The 12924-nt window shown below is 42.0% G+C and overlaps 1 long non-coding RNA gene across 5 annotated transcripts; it reads right to left on the reverse strand.

Moving 5' to 3' along the window:
- Window positions 1–1155: 1155 nt before the first annotated feature.
- Window positions 1156–4363, reverse strand: LOC110709523. 5 transcript variants are annotated; one of them, XR_002508973.1, is made up of 5 exons: window positions 3824–4213; window positions 2907–3349; window positions 2673–2829; window positions 1915–2021; window positions 1156–1273 (listed from the first exon to the last, which is right to left on the reverse strand). It is a non-coding gene; the product is annotated as an uncharacterized LOC110709523 (long non-coding RNA). The 5 variants fall into 5 exon arrangements; XR_002508970.1 differs by having other exon boundaries at window positions 1915–2829; window positions 3824–4363; XR_002508972.1 differs by lacking the exon at window positions 1156–1273 and having other exon boundaries at window positions 1459–2339; window positions 3824–4359.
- Between the last annotated feature and the right edge of the window lie 8561 nt (window positions 4364–12924).

Below are 12924 nucleotides of genomic sequence, written 5' to 3' on the forward strand. Positions count from 1 at the left end.
TGTCAGGCATCAGTCCTGACCTGGCGGTACATAAATTGGCTGTGGATCCGAAAAAGAAGCCGGTCAGGCAAAAAAAGCGGAATCATGGTGAAGAAAGAAGTCAGGCGGCAGCCGCCGAGGTTAAAAAGCTGTTGGATGCAGGATTCATTCGGCAATGTTACTTCCCAGACTGGGTTGCAAATGTTGTACTGGTAAAGAAGCCGGATGGCACTTGGCGAATGTGTGTGGACTACACCGATTTGAACAAGGCGTGCCCCAAAGATAGCTATCCTTTGCCTAAAATCGATAATCTGGTCGACTCAACAGCCGGCCATGCTTTAATGAGCTTCATGGACGCCTACTCTCACTAGTGCAAAACTAACCTTAAGTAACAACCATAAAGTGTTACATAAAGTGATAAAAGTGTTATTATAGACAATAGGTAACACTTTAGTGGGTGATACATCCGCCCATGTTACCTAAGGTCTCATGTAACACTTTGGGTAAAGTATAGTAACACTTTTTAAAGTGTTACTATAAACTCTCTTATGTAACAGTTTTCTATATTATAGGTATCACTTTTAAAGTGTTACTTTTTATTTCTTAGGTAACACTTACTTATCTTTAGTATCATTTTTCAATCATTTAGTAACACCTTATCTGACATTGTGTATCACTTTTACGAACTAATGTAACACCTCGTTGATTATTAAGTAACATTTTTCAATCATCATTTGACATATAGTATCACCATATTCAATATTATGTATCACTTTTTGCAAACTAATGTAACACCTTATTAATCAATTGGTAATAGTAATTATTATTATTATTATTATTATTATTATTATTATTATTCACTAGTAGAAAAAGTGTAATCGGCACTAGTTCAAAGCCGACTTAGGGCACCGGTTCAAACTAGTGCCCTTAACATAAACTAAGGGCACCGATTTTCCCTTGAATCGGTGCCTTTTATGCCTAAATAAAAGTAAAATTGATAAACCATTATATATATAAACTTATATATTTTTATTAATAAATGCTTGTAATATTACAATTTTATACAAAAAAAAAATTACAATATACAAAACAGCAGCAGCTTGGAAACAGAACAACAAGAGCTCGGAAAAAGAAAAGCAGCAGCTCGAAAACAGAACAGCAGCAGCTTGGAAAACAGCAGCAGCACATATGCAGAACAGCAGGAGCACATATGCAGAACAACAGGAGCACATAAGCAGAACAGCAACAGCAGCAACAGGTAAGAGCAGCAGAAGCATCAAGAAAGCATCAAAACCTAAGGACATATACTTGCTAAAGAAGTCAGCTATAAGGAAACAACTTAATATTACAGCTTATAAGTTGGAAGAATAGACAATATTATAACTTATAACAACCCTTTCCTAATCATTCTAAAATTTAGATCTAAATAATGCACAACAATAGGAAAAAAAAAAATAGAAATCATTAAGGACTGTCATATATATGGACACCACAAAAAACATATGGATATTCAACTATGGAAACGTTAATAGCAGGAAGCCCATTCCTTCACAAGTCTCACCACTCTCAAATCAACTTACAAAGCAGTCTACTAAAACTTGCTTGTTTCAACCACAAGTCTAGAACCTAATATAGTTAAATGTCACTCTGTACAAATACAATGCTTGTACAGGGAATTTTTCAACAGGCCCCGAACTCGAACAGCAGAGTGTTTCGATCCTTTGATACCTCGATAAATTTATTGTTTCATGTTCAATTGACACTGCTCTACATCTGGAGATCGCGGTTCTTGAATCTTCCAGCAAGAAAATTGCTTAAATCATACATTCCAGTACGAAATTTCAAAAAATGGGCAAGTGGTCATATAAATTTGACATGTAATATGTACAATAGAGTTACCACAGTAGAATAAAATTAAGGAATGATGTAACGTACCTTAGACTGAATGATGGAGGGTGGCAAGAGTGCGCCGCCTCTTTGGCTTTTTGAGCAAGAAGACCTTTAGATATAGGAGATAATATGTTGTCTTTGGACTGGTGTACCTGACATTGAAAACAATTCAACTTGTTCTTCATTAATCTAGTTTTCCTAACATTTATCTGATAAAAGATGAATTTAACAATTATGACAAAGTGCAGTAGAGTATCTAAATCAATAAAATCATTGTATAAATAAGAATATATTAGTTTCCAAACTTTTAACCACGACTTTGCAAACTCGTAAGTACTCAAGTTGATTTATCATTGTGAAAGCAGTGGGATTTTCTCTTCAAACTCCTCAAACCTATGGTCAAACTCCTCAAACCTAAGACCATATCCCCAAACTCACAAATCGCCATATCTCAAGATATACTCTGCAATCTACATCCAATAACCAATTCAACATCAATATTTGTATACATAACTAACAAAATACGATGTCAGATTGTAATTAACACCCTACAACTCCATTAAATTAAAACTAATAGGCTTCATTTTCCATTTACAATCAAAAATTAATTTAACAATCATATTTTTGCAATATACATAGAGAATACTACATATTAAACTAATCCAATCAACAATTAAGCACAAACAGTAAAAGAAATCAAATTAAAGTTGAAATAGAAGTATTAAAGTGGTGAATCAGTAATTTAGTTGAGCAATATACAATGAAAGCAAAAGACAAAGTGTAAGAGAGAGAGAAAGAGGGACCTGGACAAGAGCGAAAGAGGGTGTTGCAAAGGGTGGATTTAACGATCGCTGCCCACAAAAAAGGAGAGTAGTCGTGACGATAAACTTATGCTTCCTGCCATTCTCTATATTTTCACACTTGCGTCATCTATACTAATAGTTTGTTGAGCTTGAAACCCTAATTTCAAAAAATCAACTATTATAATCAAAATTATGGCAATTAAACATGAAATTGAAACGGGAAAGAAGAAAAACCTGAAAGTGTTTTAGTTTCATGAGATAAATTAGGGTTTGATAGGCGAAATTGAGCTTAAAATCGGAGTATCGAACACAACCACTATTCCATCTTTTCTCTCATCTAGTTCGTGATCTTCTGCCATTTTTTTTTTATAGTTGTGGATGTGATCTTCTGCGGCTACACTTTCATCTTTGAGAAGAGAGAGGGAGGGAGGGAGAGAGGAGAAAGAACGACAAATTGAGCGAATGAGAGGAGGAAGGAGAAGAAATCAAACGAAAAAGCTTGGGATGGACAGTTGCGTCTCCAGGATTTTTGAAGTGTGGGTTCGAAACTTCGGAAGTTTGAAATTGTAATTAACTAGGTGAAGAACAAGTTGAAGACTTTTGTGACTTCCCGGCACGTTTTCAAAATGACTCTAAACTCATGGTATAATGGCATATACTGCTAGTCTGCTACAATCCTACTCACACATGATAAATGCAGATTGCAGAATGAAATCAATGAATGAATGATAAATTCAATAATAAATATGACAATATCAAATTATCAATGAAAAAGAATATCAGAAATAATCAAGTAATAAATCAGTATAAATTAAACAGAAATTATACTATTATACGGCATTACGGCTCAAATACTCAAATTAGTCAAAAATACGGTCAAATAGCATATGAAATTCTACAATTTAGCAAAACAAATCCCCAAATTGAGAACTTGAGAAGTAAATTCGTAATGTATATTACTATATTAGCATATGAAAATATGAAATTAACGATTTAGCAAAAAAAATCCCCAAATTGAGAACTTGAGAAGTAAATTCGTAATGTATATTACTATATTAGCATATGAAATTAACGATTTAGCAAAAAAAATCCACAAATTGAGAGTAAATTACATTAGCAAAAAAAATCCCCAAATTCACTTAATCCCTTACCTCACTACGGCTGTACGGCACTACCAGACTGAGGGGCTCTGCGAGGCTGAGGGGCTGCGACTGCGAGGCTGCGGCGGCGGAGTGCGGACAGCCGGAAGTCCGGTACTCTGGAACACGGGAAGTCGGGAAGAGAAGGAGGAATAAGTTAGGGTTTGCAATTTGGGGGAATCTGGAAGAGGGAAGCCAGTAAGCATTCTCAGTTTTGACGAAAACAGGAACAAAAAGAAAAAAAAAGTGTGAGTTATGGGTTTTGAACCCACAACTCTTGTGTGATGGGAAGTAAAAAATATCACTGGGCTACAGCTTCACTTGTTGCCATTTGATACACAAATATTCTATTTAAACCTATTTCACTTTTTTTTTTTTTTACAAACAAAAAACTTTTTAATTTTTTTCAAAAATTCAGTGGGTTCAATGAACCCACGCTAGATCCGCCCATGGGGATGGAGAAATACAAGGGATGAAGAAAGTTGTGAGGCTATTACTGTAAGGGTTGATTTTAATAAAAATATTTGATAATAAAAAAAAAAAAGGATTGTGTTTCTTCCAAAAAAAAAAAGTGTTACAAGACTTACAACTAAGTGCTACCTTCTATCAAAGTGTTACTATGGAGTGTTACTTATGTTAAAAGTGTTACATTAAGTGTTACATTCTAGTAAAGTGTTACCAAAGTGTTACTTATTAATCTAATATTTTGCATTTCAAGAAGTGTTATCAATTACATGTTACATAAAGTCAATTATGTACTAGTGTCTGGCTTCCATAAGTTTCCTTTGTGGAAGAAAGATCAGGAGAAGACGACCTTCGTCACTGATCAAGGGCTATATTGCTACACGGTCATGCCGTTTGGTTTGAAAAATGCCCCGGCCACCTTCCAAAGAATGATAAACACGGTCTTCTTTGACCAAATTGGGAGGAATGTCGAGGTATACATAGATGATATGATCGTTAAGTCCAAGCTTCAGACAGACCATCTGGCGGACCTCCGAGAAACATTCACCACACTCAGGCGGCACCATGTCATGCTCAATCCCAAGAAATGTGTTTTTGGGGTTGAGTCTGGGAAGTTTCTCGGATTCCTCATCAATCAGAGAGGCATAGAGGCGAACCCTGAGAAAGTACAGGCGGTCATTGACATGCAGTCGCCTCGCACCGTCCGAGAGGTTAAGAAGTTAACAGGTTGTCTGGCGGCCTTGGGAAAATTTCTCAGCCGGTCAGGCGACAAGTGCCTTTACTTTTTTTCAGGCAATAAAGAAGAAGGCAAGGTTTGAATGGGGGCCGGATGCTGAGGCGGCCTTCTAGAAATTGAAAGTTCACTTGCATTCCTTGCCAAGGCTGGTCAGTCCCTTGCTCAAAGAAGTTCTTTACATGTATCTGGCAGTATCTGACCATGTTCTAAGTGTCGTTCTCCTTGTTGAAAGAGACGGCTGCCAGCTCCTAGTCTACTTTGTCAGCCATGTGCTGAAAAATGCCGAGTTGAGGTATCCCTTAGTGGAGAAATTCGGTCTTGCTCTCTTCATGGCCGTTAGAAAACTGAAACCTTACTTCTTGGCGCATTCAGTCGTCGTGTATACAGATCAACCAATCAAGCAGCCACTGACAACCATGGAGTCGTCAGGCCGAATGATCAAATGGGCAATAGAGATTCAGAGCCTGGAAGTCACTTTTGAGCCCAGGAAAGTAGTAAAGGGGCAAGTCTTTGCTGATTTTATTGTAGAAATGACTCGGCCCTCTGATTCTCAAATTCCAGACCAAGTCTGGAAGGTTTATGTGGACGGTAGCTCCACCTCAAATGGTTGTGGAGCAAGCGTCATATGTCAGTCGCCAGAGGGCGATAGGTATGAGTATGCTCTACGTTTCAACTTCCAAGCCTCGAACAATGAAGTAGAACATGAAGCTTTGTTGGCCGGTATCCGCATGTGCAAGGCGGCTGGGGAAAGAAGGATAAACGTCCGTTCCGATTCACAATTGATAGTGAGTCAGTACAATGGTGAATACGAAGCAACTCATCTGACTATGATTAAATATTTGCAGGCGGTACGCCAAGCAGTTGAATCCCTTGAAGAATTTCATCTGACTCAAGTACCAAGATCTGAAAATAATCAGGCGGATGCTCTTTCAAAGTTGGCATCTTCGGCCTCCTGTGATACTCCAAGAACTGTCTTCTGGGAGGTTATGGAGAAAAGAAGTATTGAAGAGGATCCTATTGGAATTCTAGATCGGAGTTCAACCTGGATGGACCCAATCAGGGCATACTTGACAGACGGCATCTTGCCGGATGATCATCACCAGGCGGCCTCTCTGAAAAAGCGAGCATCCAGCTTTGAGATGATAAAAGGGGAACTCCACAAGAGAGGGTACCTTCAACCTTTCTTGAAATGTGTTACCCCAGAAAAAGGGCGAGGGGTCTTAGAAGATCTGCACTCTGGATACTGCGCCTCCCATATAAGAGACAGGTCGCTTGCTCAACGAGCAAGGCGGCAGGGCTACTTCTGGCCTACCTTAGAAGCAGACGCCATGGAATTGGTGAAAAAATGTGACAAGTGTCAAAGGTTTAGCAAATTAATTCACCGTCCGGCTATTGATCTCACTGCCATCCATAGCCCACTACCGTTTTCTAAGTGGGCATGGATATCCTGGGTCCCTAAACGCCTGCTACAGGCGGCAGGAAGTATATACTTGTTGCAGCCGACTACTTTACTAAATGGGTAGAGGCAGAGGCTGTCAAGGGAATCTAGACGAAGGATGTGATTTCATTCATCTGGAGAAATGTCATCACTCGGTTCGGGGTACCCATGTCTATGGTTTTTGATAATGGTCCCCAATTCAAGACGCCTGTTCTCAAAAATTGGTTGGGAGACCAAGGCATCTCGCACTGCTTTGCATCAGTCGGTCGTCCTCAAGCAAACGGCCAAGTAGAAGCTTTCAACAAAATCATCTCAAACGGTCTTAATAAGAAGATTGAACGAGCAGGCGGCCTATGGGCAGATGAACTACCACATGTTCTCTGGGCCATTAGGACGACTGAAAAAGGGTCGACTGGAGAAACTCCATTCCTCCTAACCTATGGTGCGGAAGTTGTTCTTCCAATTGAACACTACGAGCCGACTCTTCGGGTAATGTTGTATGACGAAGAGGCAAACTAGGAGTCCATGCGCCTGGCATTGGACTCACTCCCAGAGAAAAGGGGCAATGCAGCCCTACGCCATGAAATTTACCGCCTGAGAATGACGAGGTCATACAATAAAAGGGTGCATAGGCGTCCACTCAAAGTGGGTGACTTTGTGTTAAGAAAGATGGAAGCAGTCGGTAGGGCTAATGAGTTAGGCAAGTTAACTCCCAACTGGGAAGGACCCTACTGAATTTATGAAGAGGTTCGAGACGGTACTTACCACCTGGAAACACCAGACGGCCAACTCTTTCCTCGAACCTGGAATGTAGATAATCTCAAAAAGTATTATTTTGAATGATGTAAATAGCCGAGAGCTAATAATAAAAGTTTGCGTTTTCACTTCATCTATTTTGTACTAAGAGGGGCATGCCTACTGGTAAAACAGTCGGCTACTCTCCATATTTTTCAAATATGCATTCAATAGAGAGGGGCATGCCGCATGTACCTAAACAGTCGGCTACTCTGTCGTACTTAGTTCATCAAGACTACCTAAGGCCTATGGCCGAAATGATCAGACCAGGCGCCCAACCAACTGATCCAACTTTTAAAACTAATCCGACCTGTCCCAACATCATAGCAGGCGTCCGGCGGCATCCATTCGGATGAAATTCGTCACAGAGAACAACTCCCTTTTGGGTGGAACATTGTTCTATAAACTAATTACACGGCACCTATGCGATTGTCAACAAAGACAACCACGCAGCCGTTTTTGAGACAAGGATAACTCTATCACTGATCCAACGAGTGTTAGCAGTTAACATCCGCGTCGGATAACCGACTATATTACTTGGGATAAGTACAGCCGGTACCTTTTGAGTTAATAGCCAACAAACATTGGCGAATCAAGGGGTCCAGCCGGCCTCCACCGCCTGGTACCTCTACTACTCAAACAGAAGTGACGGCGACTAAGTAACATCAATGTTAACTTTTAGTCACTCCCTAAAACTTGGTTCGAAATCTAAAAGGTTTTTGAATAGACCGCCTGTTTCTTAAATAGGAGTATTCAAACCCCTATTCTTACTAGGTTATCGTATCTTGAGTAAATAACCAACAAAATTGGTGAATCAAGGGGACTAGCCGGCCTACGCCGCTTGGTACCTCTACTACTCGAGCTTAAACATGACGAGTGAGTAACCTTCAAGATTACCCATAATCACGCCCATACTTAGCTAGGATTCAAAAGGTATGACGAGTCCGCCTGCTTAGAGGTGGACCAGAGCTCTCGTACCCCAACCTGCTAAGATGATTTCTCTTCAAAACAGACATGTTTGAAAAGTTGGTTCACAGGTCGACTGCTAACGTTGGGGTCCGACTGGATAGATGGTCGACTGATCGCCTAACCTGGAACTAAGACAACTAGTCGTCCAGGGGCATATGCAGCCCTCACATCGTACCTGTTCGCAACTATCGGCCATACAAAACAGTCGGTATGACACACAAGCGGATATCAAAGATCCTCGATACTTAGCAAAAATTCGAAAAAATAAAGCAAAATTAGAAACCTGGATAAGCAAAGACGACCAAAAAGATGGTCGCCGAATTCATATAAACAGTCGGCCATAAAGATCGGCAAAATATTCAAGACCCCGGCCCCCCGGCCGGGTAAAGGGATACAAAAACAAACGGCACGCAGGCTAAAGAAAAGTTGAACACAAAAAGCTTTAAGGTTGTGGTAGGGTTTCGGTATTTCCCGCCGCCTGATCAACAAGGGGTGCCTGGTTTTGAGAGGCTTCCTTCTTGTTTGTTTCGGCATCAGGGGCCGCTTCTGTAGATGCACCTACCACAATCGGCTGTAGGGCCACTTCCTCCTCCTCCTCTTCTGAGCTGGACTCGGCCGCTTGGTCCTCCTCGGCCGCCTGCCTCATGATTTGATGGTTGTACTTTTTAGTACAAGCAGCGAACTTCTTCTCCCAGGCGGCATAATGAGCTTTTGGAAAGAGAGTCGTCCAGGTCATCCTCATGATTTGAGCAGAGTCCTCCATCATGGCCTTGGCCAGCTCCATTTTCTTTTTTTCGGCCCTGGCCGAGAGCTCATCAGTGAGGCTCTTCTCCTGCTGCACCAGGCGCTCTTTGACAGAAGCTAAGGATTTCTCCAAGGTCTCGAACTGAGTCATCTTCTGCTTAAGCGGCCTCAGCTCATCTTTGAGGCTCTTGATCGTCGCCTCCACTTCGTTGTTCTTCTTTTTGGCCGCCTCCAACTCAGTACGAATGTTGGCAGTGACCTGTACCTGATAATAAAGAATATCAGTTGTCAAAAATTCATTTTGGGCAATTTGAAACATTGCCTTATCAACGTCAGAGGCGGCCATAGCCTTAGCAGCCTTTACCTCTTTGTTTTTGGCGTTGATCGGCCTATGAAGGCCGTGCACTCTCAACATGGTCTGAAAAAAGGAAAAACAGGCGTCAGATTTAAGAAATGAAGGTGGCATGCAAAGTAATAAAGTTGAAAAATGTTCCAAGTCTACCTCATACAGGAGACCCATGATGCCGTCTAGGTCAAGGGTGCCGACTCCCTTGACCACGTCCCTCTCCTCTTGAGGGACGACCTTAATCATGGACTTGGCCATGTGGACCAAGTCAGGTTCTGAAGGGCCGCCTGCATAAAAAAAAAAACAAAAAATCAGAAACATGAAGAGAGTGATAAAGAAAAAAGCAAGTCTAGCAGAGCAGGATATACTTCTCAGCGGCCGTGTAAGAAAAGGTGGTGGGTTCCCCACACTTTGTGGGGTGGCTGGCTGCTTGTCAGCCGACTGTTTCTTGGTAGAACCAGGCGTACCCCCACCAGTCAGCTTCCAAACCTTCGAGTCCGGTTGATGGGAGGATGAGGGTTTGGAAGTGCCCGCCTGCAAAGGAGACGAGTGGTCAATATTTATTAAAGCAGCCTTTCAAAGACAAGTTCTAAAGATTGAAACTCACTGTGGGCGTCTCCTTGGCAGGAGAATTAGAGGCGGTCTGCTGCTGTTACATCATGGAGGCTCGCAGCATAGCAGCCGCCTTCTTGGAAGCAGAAATTTGGTCCATAGCTTCAGCTACAAAAGAAAACCTCAAAAGTTAGAAAAATTTTCGAACAAGTCAAAGTGAAGGGTACATATTTTCAAGTGGCCGGTTACCTCTGGAGGATTGACTGCTTAAGCCACAAGCGGCCAGGAAAAACTCTTCATAGAGCGATTGAAACTCTAGGATGCAGTTTAGGGGCACCTGCTCTCGTACCCCAGTAGTAGAGTTTTCCCTAATCTCTTCCCTGGCCTTGAGGGGGACAAGCGGCATGCTCCGACCGCCTGCTAGAAGAGGCGGATCCTTGTTCCACCTGTTGTAGCGTTTGTTTAGCAGACGGTCAGGGCTGGAAATGATGAGGAAGGTGTTTATCCAATCCTTCCATTTATTTTCCTTACCCCTTGCCATCAAATAGCCTTTGTGGCTTGTTATCTGGTACCAGCCGGTACCGCTTTCCTTAGGGGTCCGGCTGAGATAGTTCATGTGGGTGAACGCCTCAAAATTCGGCTCCACCCCGTGCATTTCACATCCGGTTTTGTAGCCAAGGATGTTGAACCAAGAATTAGGGGCTAACTGCCAAAGCCCCACCTCGTATCCATCGAGGATTTGCTGAACGGCCGGATGCAAGGGAAATCGCAATCCAGCTTTGATGGCCGCCTCGTAGCAGCCAAAACAGGCGTCCTCATAGCTGGACCCTGCGGGCCAGACCACGGTATCCTCGCCATCCGGCACAAAAACTTGAAAATCCGGACCCATCGTATGGTCCAAAAGAAAGGTGTCTATGCGCTCTTTCATGGCCTTGATTCGGCCCTTGGGTACATGGCAGTAATAAGGAGTGTTCAACTCCCTATGAGAGGCGGATGGTTCCGACCAGCCTTCTCCCTTTTCAGCCGCATGAGAATCTCTCGCCTCATGCAAGCAATTATGCCTCTCCTTTGAGCCTATGGACAGGCGGCTCGACGAGCTAGAGCCAGACTCGCTATCAGAAGAGTCCGACTCCTCCCCATTTCCTGAGGGGGCCGACCTCTCTTCCTCTTCGGGGGCTATCTGCTGACTAGCTAGGTCAACAGTAAAGTGAGAAGGAACTACCTTAACTCCCTCCTCAGAGCTCTCGGCTAGGGGACCGCCTTGGGTCCCCGCGGTATCAGGCGGCTGGTCCGATGTTTCACTAATCGGAACCCGGAAAGAGGAGTCGTCAGAGTTTTCTATTCTCTTGGTCTTCTTAGTTCTTGCCATACTGTCCTACATAGATACAAAGACAGTTGGATTCCGGGACTTGCGCAAAGTTTGAAGTACTGCAGGGCAGTCGGCACTCCTAGTCCTAGACTCAGCCGTCCCCGGTGACCGGCTGATTGCTAACCTAGGCCGTGCCGGATGCTTTTGAGGTCTCATTTTCAAAAAGAAAGAAAAAGTACAAAAGCAGAAAGAATAAAAGAACAGACGGTTACCTGAAACTTAAGTTCTGAAAAAGCTTGATCGAAGTAGGCGCCTGGTAAAACAGTCGTCCTGGCAAGTCAGAAGTTGCAAAGTGTCAGAGCTCAAGTTTAGGGGTCCGAGAGTTCTCTTGAAAAGTTCGCAAATGTGAACAAAAGACTTGGTCAACATCTCTTTATATAGGGCAAAAGAGAATGCAAAGAGTCGCCTTTGAATTCAAAAAATGAGCGGGAAAAATGCTCGGCCCGTCATAGGGCGACACCTGTAGCAGGCCGTCGCCTGTTACAGGCCGACACCTGTCACAGGTGACATGTGAACAGTCACTTGCCACCTGTGAGGGGCAAATGATTAGGGGATTTTTCCCTAACCAATCATCGTCTGACAAATGGACGATTCAGGCCCTGCCATGTGCCCGCCACATGGGCCATTAGGAGCCTGCCACGTGTCAGGCGTTGATCGGTCCACCATGGACCACTTGTGTCACGCCACGTGGCCTCCCCTATGCCAACCGGGCAAAATGGCCACCTAGGCCTAATCCTTGGAAGAAGCCCAGTCAGCCCTAGGTTAACCTAAACTTAGGACTGGCACGCATCCCAAGGCATATAAATATGATCATTAATCCTCATTAAAGGGGATTACGTCAATTAATTACTCTTACCTAGAAAAAACACTTTACCCTTTTTTCCGCATTAATTACTCCTTTAACAAGTTCTAATTTGACCATCGGAGGCGGAGCTCCTACCACCCGGAGTCTCCGTTGTTTTGCAGGTACAGACGTCTGGTTCCAGTCTCGGAATTGTAACTCTCCCGCAGGACATCAAAAAACCCCGAAACAGATAGTACCCGCGCATGCTGCGTTATTTGACTTTTAAGAGTAGAAATTAAGTGTATATATGTGTGTTAACAAAATGATTTTATTTTTAATTGAAATAAACATTATTGCAAAAGTAACAAAATTGGAAGAAAAAAAAAGTTAAAAAATTATCGAAAACTAAGATAATATAGCTTAGAGAAGTATTATTTAATAATATTTGCCTAATATACGTTCATTTTTTTTACAAAAAAAGTACCTAATATAAAATGCTACGTATATGTAAAAATATATTAGTTGTGTATTTGGAGAATTATTATTGTTAAGAATTTTAATTGGAAGAAAGATATTTTGGATTATTATAAAATAATTTCCTTTAATAATCTGCGTAAAATTGAAAAGTAAAATGGGTGGGAAATTTTTTAACCAGATTTCACTTTTAGTACATAGTATATAGTTATTGATTGATTTAGAACGGTAAGTGTTGTTTTTAAGGAATTTGATTTTAAGGGTAGAAGAACTGAATTTTTTTTTGAATTTCTTGTATACTTATCGACAATGTGATTTGAATGAGCACGAATCAACTCGAGTTAAGTTTTAATCGAGGATTGACCGAATCGAGTTTGAGCTCAATTAGCAAAGCTACTCTTTATGTAACTTCAATTTTTGGTTGGCAATGTTGTCCTTTGA

The sequence above is a fragment of the Chenopodium quinoa genome, unplaced genomic scaffold, assembly GCF_001683475.1.
Source record: "Chenopodium quinoa cultivar QQ74 unplaced genomic scaffold, ASM168347v1, whole genome shotgun sequence".
Classification (NCBI taxonomy): Eukaryota; Viridiplantae; Streptophyta; class Magnoliopsida; order Caryophyllales; family Amaranthaceae; genus Chenopodium; species Chenopodium quinoa.